The sequence below is a fragment of the Pleurodeles waltl genome, chromosome 1_2 (genome assembly GCF_031143425.1).
Source record: "Pleurodeles waltl isolate 20211129_DDA chromosome 1_2, aPleWal1.hap1.20221129, whole genome shotgun sequence".
Taxonomy (NCBI): Eukaryota; Metazoa; Chordata; class Amphibia; order Caudata; family Salamandridae; genus Pleurodeles; species Pleurodeles waltl.
The window spans coordinates 1,166,457,819-1,166,473,804 of NC_090437.1; positions in this window are offsets into that span (position 1 = coordinate 1,166,457,819).

The window sequence follows — 15,986 nt, forward strand, 5'->3', positions numbered from 1 at the left end:
AATTTTTCATGAATAATTTGGTCTATCTTATTTGTAGCCAGTGGCATCCTGGGTCTTATACTCCAAGATTTTTTAAGTAATGCGTACGCTGTCTGTTATTTGATATCTTCGTGATCTGAGGGTGGTGGTTGCTCCCGCATTTAACTTTTATAGTCAAGCTCTGAATGTTGTGAAAGATAGAGGAAGATGTGAAGATATAATACAAGATTGACTCTGAATTCCTTGACTGATATGTTGAATTGAAATTTTGCAAGTACAGTTCCAAACTCGGGTCCTGAGCCAGTTTGCTATCCCCTGCTATATTCCACAAAAGTATCTTAGTGGTTCAAGGCATAGACACAATGGTGCTTTGGATTTTCTGAGTTATCCCTAAATATACTGAATGGAAATCCAGCCCTGTTCTTCCAGCTGTGTCATGACTATTGTTGGAGGTCTTTTGGCCAGTTGGGCCTCTTGTGTTTTGAATTTGGGATCATTTTATGGACAGAATTAATTAAGGAGGTAATTGGGACTTTAGAACTTAATATGGGAGCTAAGTATGACATTTTAACAAAGAGTGATGTCTTTATCCTGTTTGGGAATAAGACAAATTGTGATTTCAGAAAAGGACCAAAATGCTCTTGTCTGTGACAAACATTAGTTGTTTATGACTAGCAATCTCAATTTAATCTAGAGTTATGTCTTTCTATTAGTTGGATAAATCCACCTTAGGGTCTGAGTGTCTTGAAATGGAAGAAGGGTAATCAATGAACATATTTGTATTTGAACTTTTGTGCATGTGTTTGTAGAAATTAACAAAAGCCTCACTTATTAACAAATGAGCAGTCTGAATTTTACCACCACTATCTGCAATAGAAAATATAATATTTTTTTATTTTCTAACTTTCAGGTGGTTAGCTATTAAGTAGTTTACCATCCTTCTCTCAACCAAAGTGAAATTCAGATCTAGATTTTTATAACATTCCAATGGCTAGTTCAGCCATTATTTTTTTACGTCAAATGTGGCCTTAAGCATGTATTTTGAAGAATCCTTCAACTTTGAGGAGTAGTAAATATGTTCAAGACTTTTAATATGATCTACTACCTGTTCAGATGTTTTGAGAGAAAATTCATTCTCTGAATCAACAAGGTTATTGGGTGTTTACAAGAAAAAATATTATAAATTCTGGAATAAGTTAAAACAACTGGAGAAAATAAAGAAAAAATTTGCTGAATTACAGAGCTACCTAGAATTCAATAGTGCTTTTTGAGACACGAGATTCTAAAAATGTTTTGAATTTTATTAGGATATACTTATAAGAGGATTTCCTATTAGTAACATAATCTAACATATCCTTAAACTGCAGAGGATTATATGTGTTGTTAAAAGCCCTTTCCCTGATTATAGGCCCTTATGTGTGGCTTTGTTGTAGGCTCTTATCTGCGGCCTTTGATGTAGCCTTACAGCCTGCCATAACCAGTGTTAAAGGCCTGAGCCAAAGGCGAGGGCCTTTAACAAGGTAGCAGGCCTTTAAAGGCCAGTATAGTCTGCCACAATGGGCTATGTAGCTATTAGAACATTACACTCCATGAGGCCAAAATGTCTTAATTAAAAAACATGAAAAGACATGTTTAACAAATTTGGGCCATATACATTTAAAATAGTTTAAGGAATCCAAGCAAATGAAGCATCTACAAGCAACCATATACCTTGGTCATTGCTTTTGTAAGTCTTCACATGACAGTTGAGGAATTTGGAAGAGGAAACCAACTCCATTCCTTATACGAAGAGCTTTACTCACCCAACCTCTTCCTACCTTAGCAGACTCTATTTCTGAAATATGAGCACCCAATCTAGATAAGTGTGAAAAAACTCTTTGCCTTTTTGTAGGGTGAGACCCTTAATATTCTAAGAAACAATTTTAGTCATTCACAATTAAGAAACATACTTAGAAAATCAAAAGTAACCCATGGCCATACAGACAAAAAAACTAACATAAAGCTATAACAAATAGATGAGAAAAAAAGTATGTGTTACCAGTGAGTACACCAACAGAAGGAAACAAAGAACAGTTATTTTCTTATAGCTACAGGAAGTTTGGACACTTTTTGTGAAATGTAAATTTCGTTACCATCCCAGGATAATTGTGTCTTCCTCCCTCCTTGGAAATAACTTTCATCAAATCTGTCAATTCTAAATACAATATTATGATAATGGTAGTAATAGCAGGATGTTTACCAAGCTTATTGGAAAATAACACTTTAGGAAATGAAATTAGATCTCCTGGATTTTCTGCATACCCATAGGTTAATGCATCATTTTCTGTTTTAGAAGTCTTTAGCATGTTGTTTGAGCTCTGATAATTCACGTTCATGATGGGCAAATTTACTCATCAAATTCACATTGTCTGTAACCATGTTCTCCATGGAAGACCATTGGTCCTAAATTCTGTCTTGCCTTTTATTTGTTTCCCTCATAAATGGACGCAAAGCCCTCATTTCATTCAGACTAAATTCATTGTGGGGCTGGAGGAAGATTTGATGGGTGAAGGGGTGTCATTTTTGCTCTTTTGAGAGGAGGATTCTTTTTTTTTTGCAAAAGAAGTAGTCACACATGATGAAGCAGGATTCCCATTAATTAAAAGGTGTAACCATTGGTGAGCAGGTTCCTATTGAAGACATGAACCTTTGATAAGTGCTTTTAAAATAGCCCTTGAACAAACTGTTAGCAAAAAGTTTGTGATCAGTGATGTGCTTCTCTCCTGCACTTACAAACTGATCATTTGAAGCTATAAAACTTCATACTCCTTTCAATCCAAAATACAACATTACTGTGGTAAGGAGCAATAACTATCTTCTATCCCTGTTTTTGTCAGCACCCAACGAAAGTGAATTTAGTTACCTAGCAACTGTTGTATAGTTGTAATAAAAGCTGGAAAAGGGGAGTGGCTTCTTTTTATCCAAGCACTCAGGCTTTGTTCAGCTTTAGTCAGATACACTGGTGGGCCGTCTCATAAAGGCATCTAAAAGTATGTAAAGGAGTAGTCCTGCAGTGATCTTTCACATAGTGCTCCATGTATTTGTGAATCAACCCCAAAACATCTTAAGTTGATACAATTAACACAATTGATAATTAATACAAATAGAAAGGACTGTCCCACCTTTGCACTATTACTATTAGACAGCTGGATGTTTCTGAGCCAATTCGCAAAGGCTAGTAAGCATGTAAAACAAATCTTTGTAGTACTTCTTCCTGTACTCATAAATGCTTTTGTGAATTGGCCCCTGGATTTTTCATGTTTCTCTGAATAACAGGTGTAAGCAATGCCTTGTTCAAGCGAAATTTGTGCATGGATCTAAATTGCACCCAGGTGTTCACAGAACTTTGTAAGTTAAATCCTCATAATGGTTTGAGCAACACATGCTTTAGTTAACCACTGAACTGTGCAGAGGCTGTGACTCCAGTAGAAAGAAACAGGGGTAGTTTACACCAAGCAGATTTACATCCTTACTTTGGTTTAGGTAACACCTGTTTGTGTTGTGGCATTAACTCAACTGAACAAAGACTGTGAGTCTTGTATAATTAAGGGGTCAGATAATTCAATGCACAAGTTACTCCTTTTCATGTGTGTAGGACACTTCAATTGACCTCAGCAGAGACTGTAGTCCTAGTTTAATATACCAGTTTATGCCACACTGGCGTGGGTTATACCTGTTTGTATGTTAGGCCGAACTCATTAGGGACTGTTTTTTTTTTTAAGAAAACAAGCATACATAATGCCTTCTATAAGTTATATCCTCATATGGTACACCCTGCCACTGTTCAGTGGTGCCACTGGAGGTCATGCGGGCAGTGGGCCCGGTGCCCCAGCTGTAATTATCCTGGCCCCACATGTGCCCCACTACCGACAGCTGGCAAAAACAGTCACTGTCATTGTTTCCTGTGGGTAGGTTATTTTAAGCTGAGGCTGCACCCCTTCTATGTCAGAAACACTGACTGTTTCAGTCACGCATCAGCAGTCTGAGGACTTGTCATGAACGTTGCTGCACTAAGCCTGCCTGCCACAGGATGTTGGCTGGTCCTTCACACCCGACCAGCCAACAGGTAGTAGCTGTCAGAGAAGTCACACACTAACACATGTGAAGTGCACTGACATGTATGGCTCCTGTAAGTTTGTTGCAAAGTTAATGCCACTGTTAGGAATGAGTAGTCCTAGACGCACACAATAGTGCTACCAATGATAACCTTGGTTGAATATGTATTGGCCTGCCCCCAACCCTTCTGCCATCTGCTTAAAAAGTCCACTTCCTGTCTTACATTTTTCCTCATGGCTTGTCTTGCCACTGACCATCTGATGTGCTGTCACTGACTCTCACTGTTTGTATTGACTCCAGTCTCTCAACCAGACTGATTGTGAGTTGTCCGGTATATATGGGGAATTATAATGCACTAATGTCAACTGTGAGCAGGGGGGCATACCGACCACTAAATGCATGGAAGTCATCTAATACATGGAGTGGCATGGGTAAAGGGGCACGGCATGGGGGCATGGCCCGTTCTGAGAAGACCTGGGGCACACCATTACACAACACCAACAACAGTCCCATGGGGGCATGCTGTCATGCCAACGATGGAGCAAAGGGAAAGCCACGCCAGGAGGGAAGGCCACAACGTCAAAATAACATCTCGGCGCACGTCAGCCACCATACCCCCTACATTAACTAGGGCCCTATTAACAACCTCTAGCCATACCGACAACTGGAATGTAACTGCGACAACATTTGCCACTACCACCTCTGCTCTGTGTGCAGCTCAAGTAGCCAATGGCAGTAACCTCACCATGGATCATACACACCTAAATTAGGGAGTGAGGATGACAACTGCAACAATCCCCAGAAACAAGACAAAGGCCCCAGTACTCTCGAATGTCAATGCCCATAGTTGTTGCAAACATCAGCCAATGTAAACAACAATAGGAGCTACACAGCACTAAGGACACACCCATGCTGCATATGTCAGGGTCCATCCTGTGCCTGGGTAACAATGCAACATCCCAAATGTCATACTGCTCAGACAACAGCATTGAGGGGGGGACACATGTAACTGGTAACTGAAATACACCTGCACAGTCAGAGGAGGAAATAGGACACTGATACGATTATCAGGGCAATCCAATGTAACACATATTCCCCAACATCAGCAGGACGCCTTACCAATGTCAACATCCATATCGGATCATAACATTGCCATGCATAGGATATGCCACATGTCAATTACATTTAAGTGGATGTGAAAGATCAGAGATTGGGGCAGGTCCAGATTGTTAAGTGTGCTGCCAGGGCCATCAGTACACCCACAGCCAGTGAAAGGTCTCACCATGAGAATAGATGTAGACGGAGGGTTGAGTAGGACAAGAAGGTGGCAATTCTCTATTTGGCATAAACCAACACCTAGAGGCAATGAGGCTGACAAGTCTGATAACTCAGTAACATACATGTGACACACAGGTGGGCCATAGGCCTGGAAGTATGCCCATCTGAAGGACTGGAGAAATTAACACAAAACAAGATCACAAAGTGAATTCATCAAAAGGCAGGCATGTCACATCAAAATTGCCACAACACAGACACACTAATTGTACCCTGTTTCATTGCAGAGGAAGATGGATCTCCTGCCGATATGCCTGTCCCAGATTTCCCTGATGACATGGATGACGAGCCGATAAACATTCCCCAGGAGACTATCCAAAAGGTCCTTGACACCCTCCAGACCCCACCTTCAGTCGCAAGGAGGAGCACAGAACAAGCAGCCATTGCAGAGGATCTACCCACCACCACAATTGTAAGACCTGCCAGCTCCAATACAGCTGAGGACTCAGACGACACTGGCACCAGCTTTGAGAGAACTGTAGTTGGAGTACAGCGGGAGCTGGCCAAGGAGGTGCGGGTGGGGATGCAAGCTATGGCAGCCAGCCTTGAGGGGATGCGTTCGTGCATGATGTCATCTGCAGATCAGGCAGCAGCTATGCAAGCCCTAACATCCATACTGCAAGGACTACAAGAAACTGTCAAGGAATTCACCACCACAGTAAGGGAGTTGCCACAACACCTCGCACCCCAAACCTTCCACTGCATGCACGAATGCAATCATGACTCCCTCAGGGCCGACCTGGCTGCCTACCATCGTGATGTGGCTGCTATTCTCAAGAACCAGCAGACCCTCCTTGCTGCAGTACTGCCCTTAAGACCTTCACAGGGAGCAGCATCTGGGATGTCTGACTCCACGTCTTCTAACACTGAGGTGTGTGTTGCCCCTTCACAACCAACAACAACAAGGACAAAGCAGGCAACACACACATCAGAAGAAGAAGACATGGAACAGATCACATTCACAAGGAAAATGACCTGGAAGCACTAGTCCCTGCCACAAGGCCCACATTTACCAAGGTCCTGCGCATTGTAACTTGCCAGTCTTGCAACAACTTTACTCGAGCACTGTTCTGCAAACCACTGTATATCTTGTCACCCAGCCCAGTGATTGTCTCTCTCCTACTCATTGCCAAATCCTGTCCCTCTGCACTGTCTGAAACATCAACCACAGCATGTCAAAAGCATTTCCGTAACCCCTTTTGTTGGATCACAATGTAAGATGTCACTATAATGGACTCACAATCATGGACAATGTACAGATAGTACTACAGCACGTTTCAATAAATAGCACTTACACAACAAATCTGTCTCTGGGTAATGTGACATATCAACTGTGAAGTAGATAACTGAAATGTGCCTACTGTCAAATTATGTAGCTTGTCAATACAACCGTCCTGATAATATGTAGTCAGAGAATTCTGCACAGTGCCCATGATTGCATCCTACTCTGCCCATCCTTAGGGAAAAATCTGATGAAGTGAAAAACCATACACCACCATGCTGTGTTGGACAGAACAATGCTTCCTCAGGGGATAACAAAGTCATCAAATAGTGGCCTCAAAATGTTGTAAACATGCAAAAATTACACAATAAACATGCCAAACTAATCTAAGTAAACACTACAAAAAAACTGCATAAATGAAGGTGTCTGAGTTAACATACAAATAGGTAATCATGCCGAACTGTGTCACAAATGATGTATGAGGGTCATGAAGACAAGAATACAAGATTGCCAATGAGAACTCATCTTATAAGGGTGTGAATGATCATCACACTGCAGTCAGACCTAAAACTGTTTCCCCAATACCAAGTCTGGAAGCACTGTTTGTGACTTTGAAAACACACTTATCAACAGAAACACATTGGGATCTATATTAACTGTGATTGGTGGTTGCAACGAAGGGTCGACACTTTGCAAGGTAGCTCTGGGCTAGCTGCCAATCGTACAGCTCAGTTGGGATTTGTTTGTAGCATAGGACACAGATGTTATAGTACAAAATTGATGTACACTGAATCCAAACCCAAGATCAAGTACCATTCAACACATACAATTAAGGGTTAACCAAATATTTATTAAATGCTAATCACAGATGAGGAAGCTAAGGGAAAAATCTTACCTACCCTAATCTACCCTGACTACTCATTACCCACAACTGTCCCTAACTAACCTAAGCTACACTTACTTATCACATGTAACGAAATGTTCTAAACATCTACCCCCCTTATGAGACGGGACAACACATACTAATCTAAACACATACTATACTATCCTATACAAATATATATTTTTTTGTTATTTTTTGGGAATTCTTTTTTTGGGGGAGGATTATTATTATTTTTTTAGACACACAAGAACCCCAACATAGCCCGCCACCCACCCACCCACACATGTAATAAGTAAAAATAGAAACAAGCAGGACCCCCCACCCACTAACACTAACTAAACTAACAGCCTATACTAACCTAACACTAAGCCCCCTAAGCCCACTAACTATAAGAACAAGGAAAGAGGAGGGAGGGGAGGGAATCATGTCCATAGCAAAAAGTCTAGAGGTTGGCCCTCCGGAGGGTCCTCTTAATGGACTGAACACGCCGGTTAATGTGCCGCACATCTCCGCTCAGGTGGCTCAACTTGCGCAGCACTTTGTCCATCTTACGATCCATTCGGTTGAAGGCCGCAGGGTCAACAGATGGAGCAATGGCAGTCTGGGTACCGGTGGAGGAGGTCTGTGTGGGTGTGGTGCCAGGCCTAGTGGGCTGTCCTGCACCGATGGCAATGCTGGGGCCTGGAAGTCCAACAGACGTCGGACCAACAGTGGCAGCTGTGGGTGGGGCCACCTGGCTCGGATTGGTGGTTGTGCTGGTGGTGGCTGTGGTGGGCAAAGTAGGCCCACCCTGTGGGAAGGCTCTCCATGCCCCGGAGGCCCGTTCATGCCGATATCGCCGGGCCATCATCCGGAATCCCGACTACACCAGCAGGATGTGCTGATATCGCATGGCCCAGCGCTGAAATTCACCGACCTGGTCTGGAGTCATGTTAGCAGCTGTGAAGACAAATGCAGATATTCTACATTAGTAACTGCATTGTGTGAAATGGCACAGCAAGTTTATCAGACATTACATCTACTGTACTTGTAACAGCTCATATCACAATATAGATCATTGAATGTCCCTGAGGAAGTACATGGCAGGCCAGACTACAAAGATCACATCACACATAGCACATCCATAACCTACAAGATGGGTAACAACTGGCTTTGACTTGCAATCTGAGTTCTGCCAGTTATCAGCTAAGAATCATGCTGCATATCCTACGCCAATACCTGGGCTACAACTGTCAGTGTACAAAAGCAAAACTAAAGCCACATGGTCTGCAAGTTGTAACTGGACTTGCCAGTATAGTACCAAGTGCCATACCTGAGTGTGTATACTAGGTTGCAACCAAACCGTCACTTATGCACATGGATGTGTAACATACTGGTAGCATCAGTACTAGGTACCCCATTCACAAACCCATTCCCGTGTTTGGGGGGTGGGGTGGATAAACAACTATAATTTGCCAACAACATGTACACCGAGGAGTGTATAGAAAACTCCACACACGTTTGTCTCTACAGACACACCACAGGTAAGGTCTATCTACAATTAGGAGTCAGCAAACCCTAGAGCACTCATAGGGTCAGACATGTCAGGAAATGCAGAACTTGGTACACAACATATACTTCCAGTGAGGCCTGACTTACATCAGACACAGAGTTGCTAGAACACCCATGATCATGAATTGCATGCACACCTAGGCCATTGCACTCAAGTTCCACATACTTGTAGCACTACATGTGGAAGTACATGCTGCTAGGAGGTTCTACCTACTGTCTCAAAATTACGTAGGTAAATAGGGAAGCAGATGTCTATTGGAAAGCAATTTGCTGTACCAATCTTAGAAAATGTGGGTCTGACAGGCTGACTAAATCGGGGCTGACTTCCAGTGCGACTCTTGGTAATACAAGTGTCATCCACATGACTAACCCCTGTACTCACAGTTGGGCCTACAGGATTGGCCTACAATCCCTACATGATACCATTTGATACGCATTGGCCAACTCAAAACATGTGAAAAACTGTATTCCCACTCATGGAACAAGAGAAAAGCTTGCCCAACGCATCACACCTTGCTATGCGTCCTACTCACACGAGTCCATAACCAGCAAACACAACACATAACAGACATATCAACACTTACTGGAGTGGTCGGGTCCTCAAATGTCACCACCTCTCCCACAGTGTAGGGTGCCGGTCCACCTGTAAGGTATGGAAGGAAGAAATGTGCTCAAAATCTGTGCACAGCGCAACAATTTCATAAACATATACAATGTGTAGGCTGAATAAGGAAATCGCAGCCATTCAGACATGATGGTACTGCATCTGATATATCACGGCCAACTTGTACATAGCATGGGTCTCCTGTGACAGTTACACACATATCTGTACACATACATTGGCCCTAACTATCATGTGGTTGCAAACATGCCCCGTAATTGGTGAGCAGAAAAAAATATGGAGTGTAATTGTCTCTTCTAGTGAATCCAAGAGAGACATCCAAAGCCTGGTTACTTGAGGACTGCATTACCAGTCAAACATGCCTTGTGGCCATGACACATTTATTACACATAGGTCCAATATACAGAGGGAGGGGCAGGGACTTTTGTAAGGCATCCTGTTGTTACAGTTTATGCAATTGATGTGGCCCAGCTATGGTGATTTGCACCAACCATGGAGATGTGAAGCCATGTGCATACACTTGGACTGTCATCCATATTTGGAATGTGGCACAACTAACTCCAACAAACATTCTAAGATGTTAGCTGAGGGCACCTTACACCTTTTCACGATGTTTTCAAATCCAGAACTGACATGTATCCAAAAAGATCAAGAAACATAATAATCCCACACATTCATAGTACTTCCGTGAACGCTTTCCTTTCACACTCACCAGACTCACATGAGACATATGTCTGAGCCACTTTGCTACTATCAATTGACGTGAAGGCAGCACTTATTTTCTGCATCATGTAGTGATTCTAAAGTCAGTCTAGCAATTGCGTCAACAAAGTTGGCCTAAATATTGGTACATCTGTACTTCTCTGTCAATAGTACCCTATATAGACATGATTGGCTCCTATTTTGTTTGCTTTTCTGACAAAAAGGCAGCACCAATTTCCTTCATGGAAAAGTAACCTGTAAGTTTGCTGAGCATGTGCTACCTGACAGCTAGCAATTGTGATCCTTGCCATAGTGCATCAATGATCCCTTTATATTTCCCCAGCATTACACACAGTCAGCAAGTTAGCTGGCAGACATTGTACTAATCCCCTTACGTTACTACAGAGCAGTTAATCGTGCACATTAACATGATTCGTACTCACCAACAGTGCCACCAATCATGATTCCCAGGTGGTCCAAGAGATCCTGCTCCCTGGTGATGAGGTCAGCCCACCGGTGCTTCAGCTGGTGGTCACTCCTCTGGCTGGCATACACACGCTGCAGGTGATGCAGCACCTTTCCCCACCGGATTCTGCGCGCCTCTGTTTGATACCCCTGTATCACCCTGCCCCCTGCAAGGATCATGAGCGGCAAGAAATGCGCCACAAGCAAGATGAACCCCCCCCCAACTCCTCTTCCACCCATCCTGCCAAGACGTGGCCTACCAGACATACTTGGAAGTGAAAGGGAATAGGGCTAAAAGAAATAGAAAGGGGAAAAGGGGGAAAGTAGGGTTACAAAGACAGATGAAAAGTAAATCTAACCACTAAAAGAGCCCAACTATCCCCAAACTAACACTACCCACAACAGACTCCCACAAACAACAAAAACACAAGATAAATGGACAAATGTAGACAAAACACAGTAGTACAGTATATAGCAACAATATTTATTTCACAAATTGACAATACAGATAGCACACAGGACAAAAAGGCACAAAATCTCAGGACAACACTCTCTACACAGCCACACAGTCTAGAAGGATCATAGACTGCAAAGTGAAAGTACACCCACTGTACATGATCTGTAAACAGGATATCCTATTACATCACTTCCTGTATGAAAAGTCCCGCCTTTTTCGCGTTATGCGTCATTTTTGGTTTACCAAAACTGTATTTGCGGCATTTTTTTTCCGCACAGAAGTGAAAATTAAGCCGCATCCACATAATAGTACATGGACTGTACAAATATCTGGATGCGGGCTAAATTTCACTCCTGTGCGTCAAAAAAAATGACGCAAATACAGTTTTGGTAAACAAAAAATGATGCATAACACTAGGGACGTCAAAATTACAGTGCATTAACTGGTTTTGGGCATTTTTACTTGTTTTTTTGTTATGTTACATTTGGGACACATCAGAGATAGGCTGATTGAATACAGTATGGTGTTGATGGTGTATGTTCACATGTGTGACATCATACTGCAGTGGACCACGATCGGCTACTCCCTTCACAGTATTTTTACGGTTGGCTGACGCAATAGTTGGTCATAAGTGTGGCCTACATATATGTGTTGCACAAATTGTGCATGTTTGGCATAAGGAGAGGAAAGCAATGTGACACACATATGTACAATACCTAAACGCCTTTAACTCAAATTGTGTGCTTTGGCAACTAATGTATTTGTTGACCAAGTGTGTGTGTATCACATGAAGCATATTTGTACATATGCTTGTATGAATGTGACGTCCATGTGTCCAATCATTAGATGCAAGTCATATTGGAAATGAGCGAGGGCATGTGTTAGTCATACATGTAACAACACCCGTAAAGTGGACTTCCAAGATTTAGGGTCACGTAGACACCACATGTGACATAGCATGCACCAGATGGATGGCAGACGCTTGTTCATGTCAATGGTCCACATTTTCTACATCCTATGTCCTACAGTATTGGTAGGAGCTTCCTAGGCACTAGTTGGTGAATCCCACAGTGAGTCATACACATGCATTGAGGAAGTGGGTACCATTCCCCACACATAAAGGTGGTCATATTCTTGACCCGTTCTTCACAAATTTAGAAGGTCTCAGAGTTCTTGGTTCCTCTCAGTTGGTCTGGACAGACCACATGCTGGTGAAAATGGCATGCTCTCTGTCTGACTCTCCTTTTGTATCTCAGGATAGATTTGTTCTTAAACGACACTGGAACAAATTAAGTCTGGAGGATTTTTATCATCAGCTCAAGAAGGCTCCTTTAGGTCCGCTCACTGAGGTCGATTGTGGATACGACTCCTTCTGTGAGTGGATTTCTGGTGCCCTCGATTCTCTGATTCCTATGTGTCGGTCTAAGTGTCACCGGAAGGAGCCGAGCCCTTGGTATGACACTTCCTTGGCATCTCTTAAGAGGGTCTGTAGACAGGCCGAAAGATTATGGAGGAAGTCATATGACTCTGATCTGAAAATATGTTATCTTGCTAAAATCAAGATTTATCACAGGGCAGTGTGTCAAACTCGTGCCTCCTTTTATGCTCAACAGTTTCAGAATTCTACCAATCCATCAAAACTTATTTTTAAAGTATTAAAGGACCTGATGGCGAAGAGAGTAATTGCAGGGGAAATATGCTCGGATTCACATTGTGAGGGTTTGGCCTCTTTCTTTCATGAAAAAGTGCAAGCCATCTATCGCACTTTCCCAACGGGTTCCCTGATGCTAGAGCAGGTTGGTTGCACCTTAGGTGAGGGGGAATGTCTTTCCATCTTCCCCCCCTTATCTCTGGAGATGTTTGACTATCTCAGCGCCAAAATTAAGTCTGTCTCTCCAGCTGACCTGTTGAAACCCGCCCAACTTAAGACTCTGGCACCGGTTTGCCGCTCCCCGGTACTGTCCTTGATCAACCTGTCTCTTTCTTCTGGAGTGGTTCCCGTTAGATGGAAGCAGGCAGTAGTTACGCCAATTCTGAAGAAGGCGACCCTTGACCCCCTTAAACCTGAAAGCTACCGCCCTATCTCCCTTCTTCCTTGGGCCACGAAAATAGCAGAGGCCCATGTGAATGCCACTCTTACAGACCACCTTGGTAGGTTTAACATTCTTGATCCTACCCAGAACGGGTTCCGCGCGGGTCATAGTACGGAGACGGCCCTCCTCTCGATGGTCGAGCATCTGCGCTCCGTGATGGATTCCGGTCGGACGGCGGCACTGTTGTTATTAGATCTTAGTGCCGCCTTCGACACGGTCTCGCACGGAATTCTGATTCGGCGCCTTGAGGAGGTGGGCGTTTCTGGCTCCGCCTTGCACTGGTTTTGTTCCTTCCTTATGGATAGGTCATTCCAGGTGGCGATCCCGCCCGGTAAGTCGTCACTCTACCCGTTAGACCAGGGAGTCCCACAGGGGTCTTCACTGAGTCCCACCCTTTTCAATCTGTATGTGAGACCGTTGGCTGCGGTCGTCAAGCGGTGGGGCCTAACCATGGTATCCTACGCAGATGATACGCAGCTGGCGGTCACACTGAGTGGGGACTCAGACCTGGAGGCTCCCAGGTTTTGTGATGGTCTGCGGGAAGTGGCTAACTGGATGAAATCCAACTGTCTCCAGTTAAACACCAAAAAGACGGAGATTATGGTGGTTGGTAAACAGGTGGTTTTGTGGGATGATAAATGGTGGCCTTCGGAGTTGGGTGTGACTCCCCTCCCAGCGGCAGAGATAAAAAACTTGGGGGTATGGTTTGATTCTTCTCTGAGTTTCATCTGTCATACCAAGAAGGTGGCGGCTTCTTGCTATGGCATCATCAGAGGACTTCGACCTATCCTCAAATTCTTTGATGCACCTACAAGACAGCTGGTGGTTCAAGCATCAGTGCTGTCTAGGTTGGACTATGCCAACTCCCTACTGGCGGGGATAAACCAGTCAGAATTTCGGCGGCTCCAGCGGGTTCAAAACGCTGCGGCCCGACTGGTGACTGGTCTCCCCAGGCGATGTTCGGTGTCCAATACTCTGCGCTCTCTCCACTGGCTCCCTGTGCAGCAGAGGATTAGATTTAAGGTTCTCTGTTTTGCATTTAAAATCTTAAAGGGTACTTCCCCGCAAATCATGGAGAAATTGCTGATTCCTTATGTTCCCTCTCGCACTCTTAGATCGTTAGGCCAGAACTTAGCAGTGGTTCCGCGCTTTAAGCTGAGCAGAATTGGGGGCCGCTCTTTTCGAGTCCTGGCAGCGAGTTGGTGGAATTCTCTTCCTCCACAAATCCGGGCCATTGATGAGCTCCTTCAGTTTAGGCGGGCTATTAAGACCTTTTTATTTGTCTAAGCTTATCTGTTGTGTTTTGTCTTCTTTTGCCCGCTTTTAGTGCTGTGTTGTGTTTACCTTCTCAAAGCGCCGGGACGCCCCTTTGCTGGGGCAGTTGTGCGCGGTACAAATAAAAATAACATAACATAACATAACATAACATGTTGTTTGCACAGACAGACAAGGGTGAATCTCAAATATATGATGACACCACAGTTGAGGCCATAGAAGTGAGCCCCAACTATCAAGTGGCTGTGGTGGACCAGCATACAAGACAGCATGTGTCCACTTATTTCCAGTGATCAATTGCATATAGGTGTCTTGTTCATGTGTGTGGTCCAATGATGATCCTGTATATTTTTTGGGGTGTAATTTGTCACAGTTTGGTCCAGGACTCATCATGAGTCAGTGGAAGCTATTCCTGTATCTACTGAGTATCCTTGGTTGATCAATGTGAGTAAAGTGGATGTGGACATGCGAACCAACATGTGGATGGTCCCACCCTGTCACTAAAGACGTGTAATGAGACAGTCAACAGGGCAACTTTGGTGTGCTGAGTGAGCTAATGTCTCAGGTGTCATGTTCCAGCAGGTGTCATTACAACATTTGTACACAGGTTGGCCTTTGCACTTCCCACTGCATCTAAGAACATCATAGCCTCTGTGCTGATTAATCTCGCAGCTATTCACCACACACGGCCCATCACTATGTTGTGTGCACTGTGATTCTGTGTGTGAACTGTCATGGTCCTGACATTTGTGTATTATTCATGGACATTATCAGAGGTTGCTGGTTGTGCTGAAAGCCCCGTACCCAATCCCTGCCTACGGCCTTGGGACACTGTCACACTTTGTCATTCATGCATAAATGCAACCCAGACAAGGGATGGGCCATGAATTTTGCTTTTCCAAGAGGATGTAACTCAAATGGTACAGTTGAAAGGCAGATGATGCTATACAATGCATTTGTGTATGAGAGGTTTGCTAACGCAAGTGTGGTACATATGTAGACACAGGGATACTTTAGTGTGACGCACAGACAGTTGCCAGTCAGGCTGACAGAATGCAAGGTGATTCAGGATCCAGCTACTTAACAAGTTACATAATCAGTGGTCTGACTAAGACTGTTTGGAGGACAAACTAGGCAATTGACATGTAAAACTGTGTATGTCCTGTGTTTTTGAAGGTGACAAATGAACCCAGTGGCTGTGTTACATGGCTTAATTAGTATCAATGCTTAACTGTGTATTTGACATAATGGCAACCCCTATGCTGTTCCAGGCATCAGCAGGGACAGTGTTTGTTGAAATGGGTGGT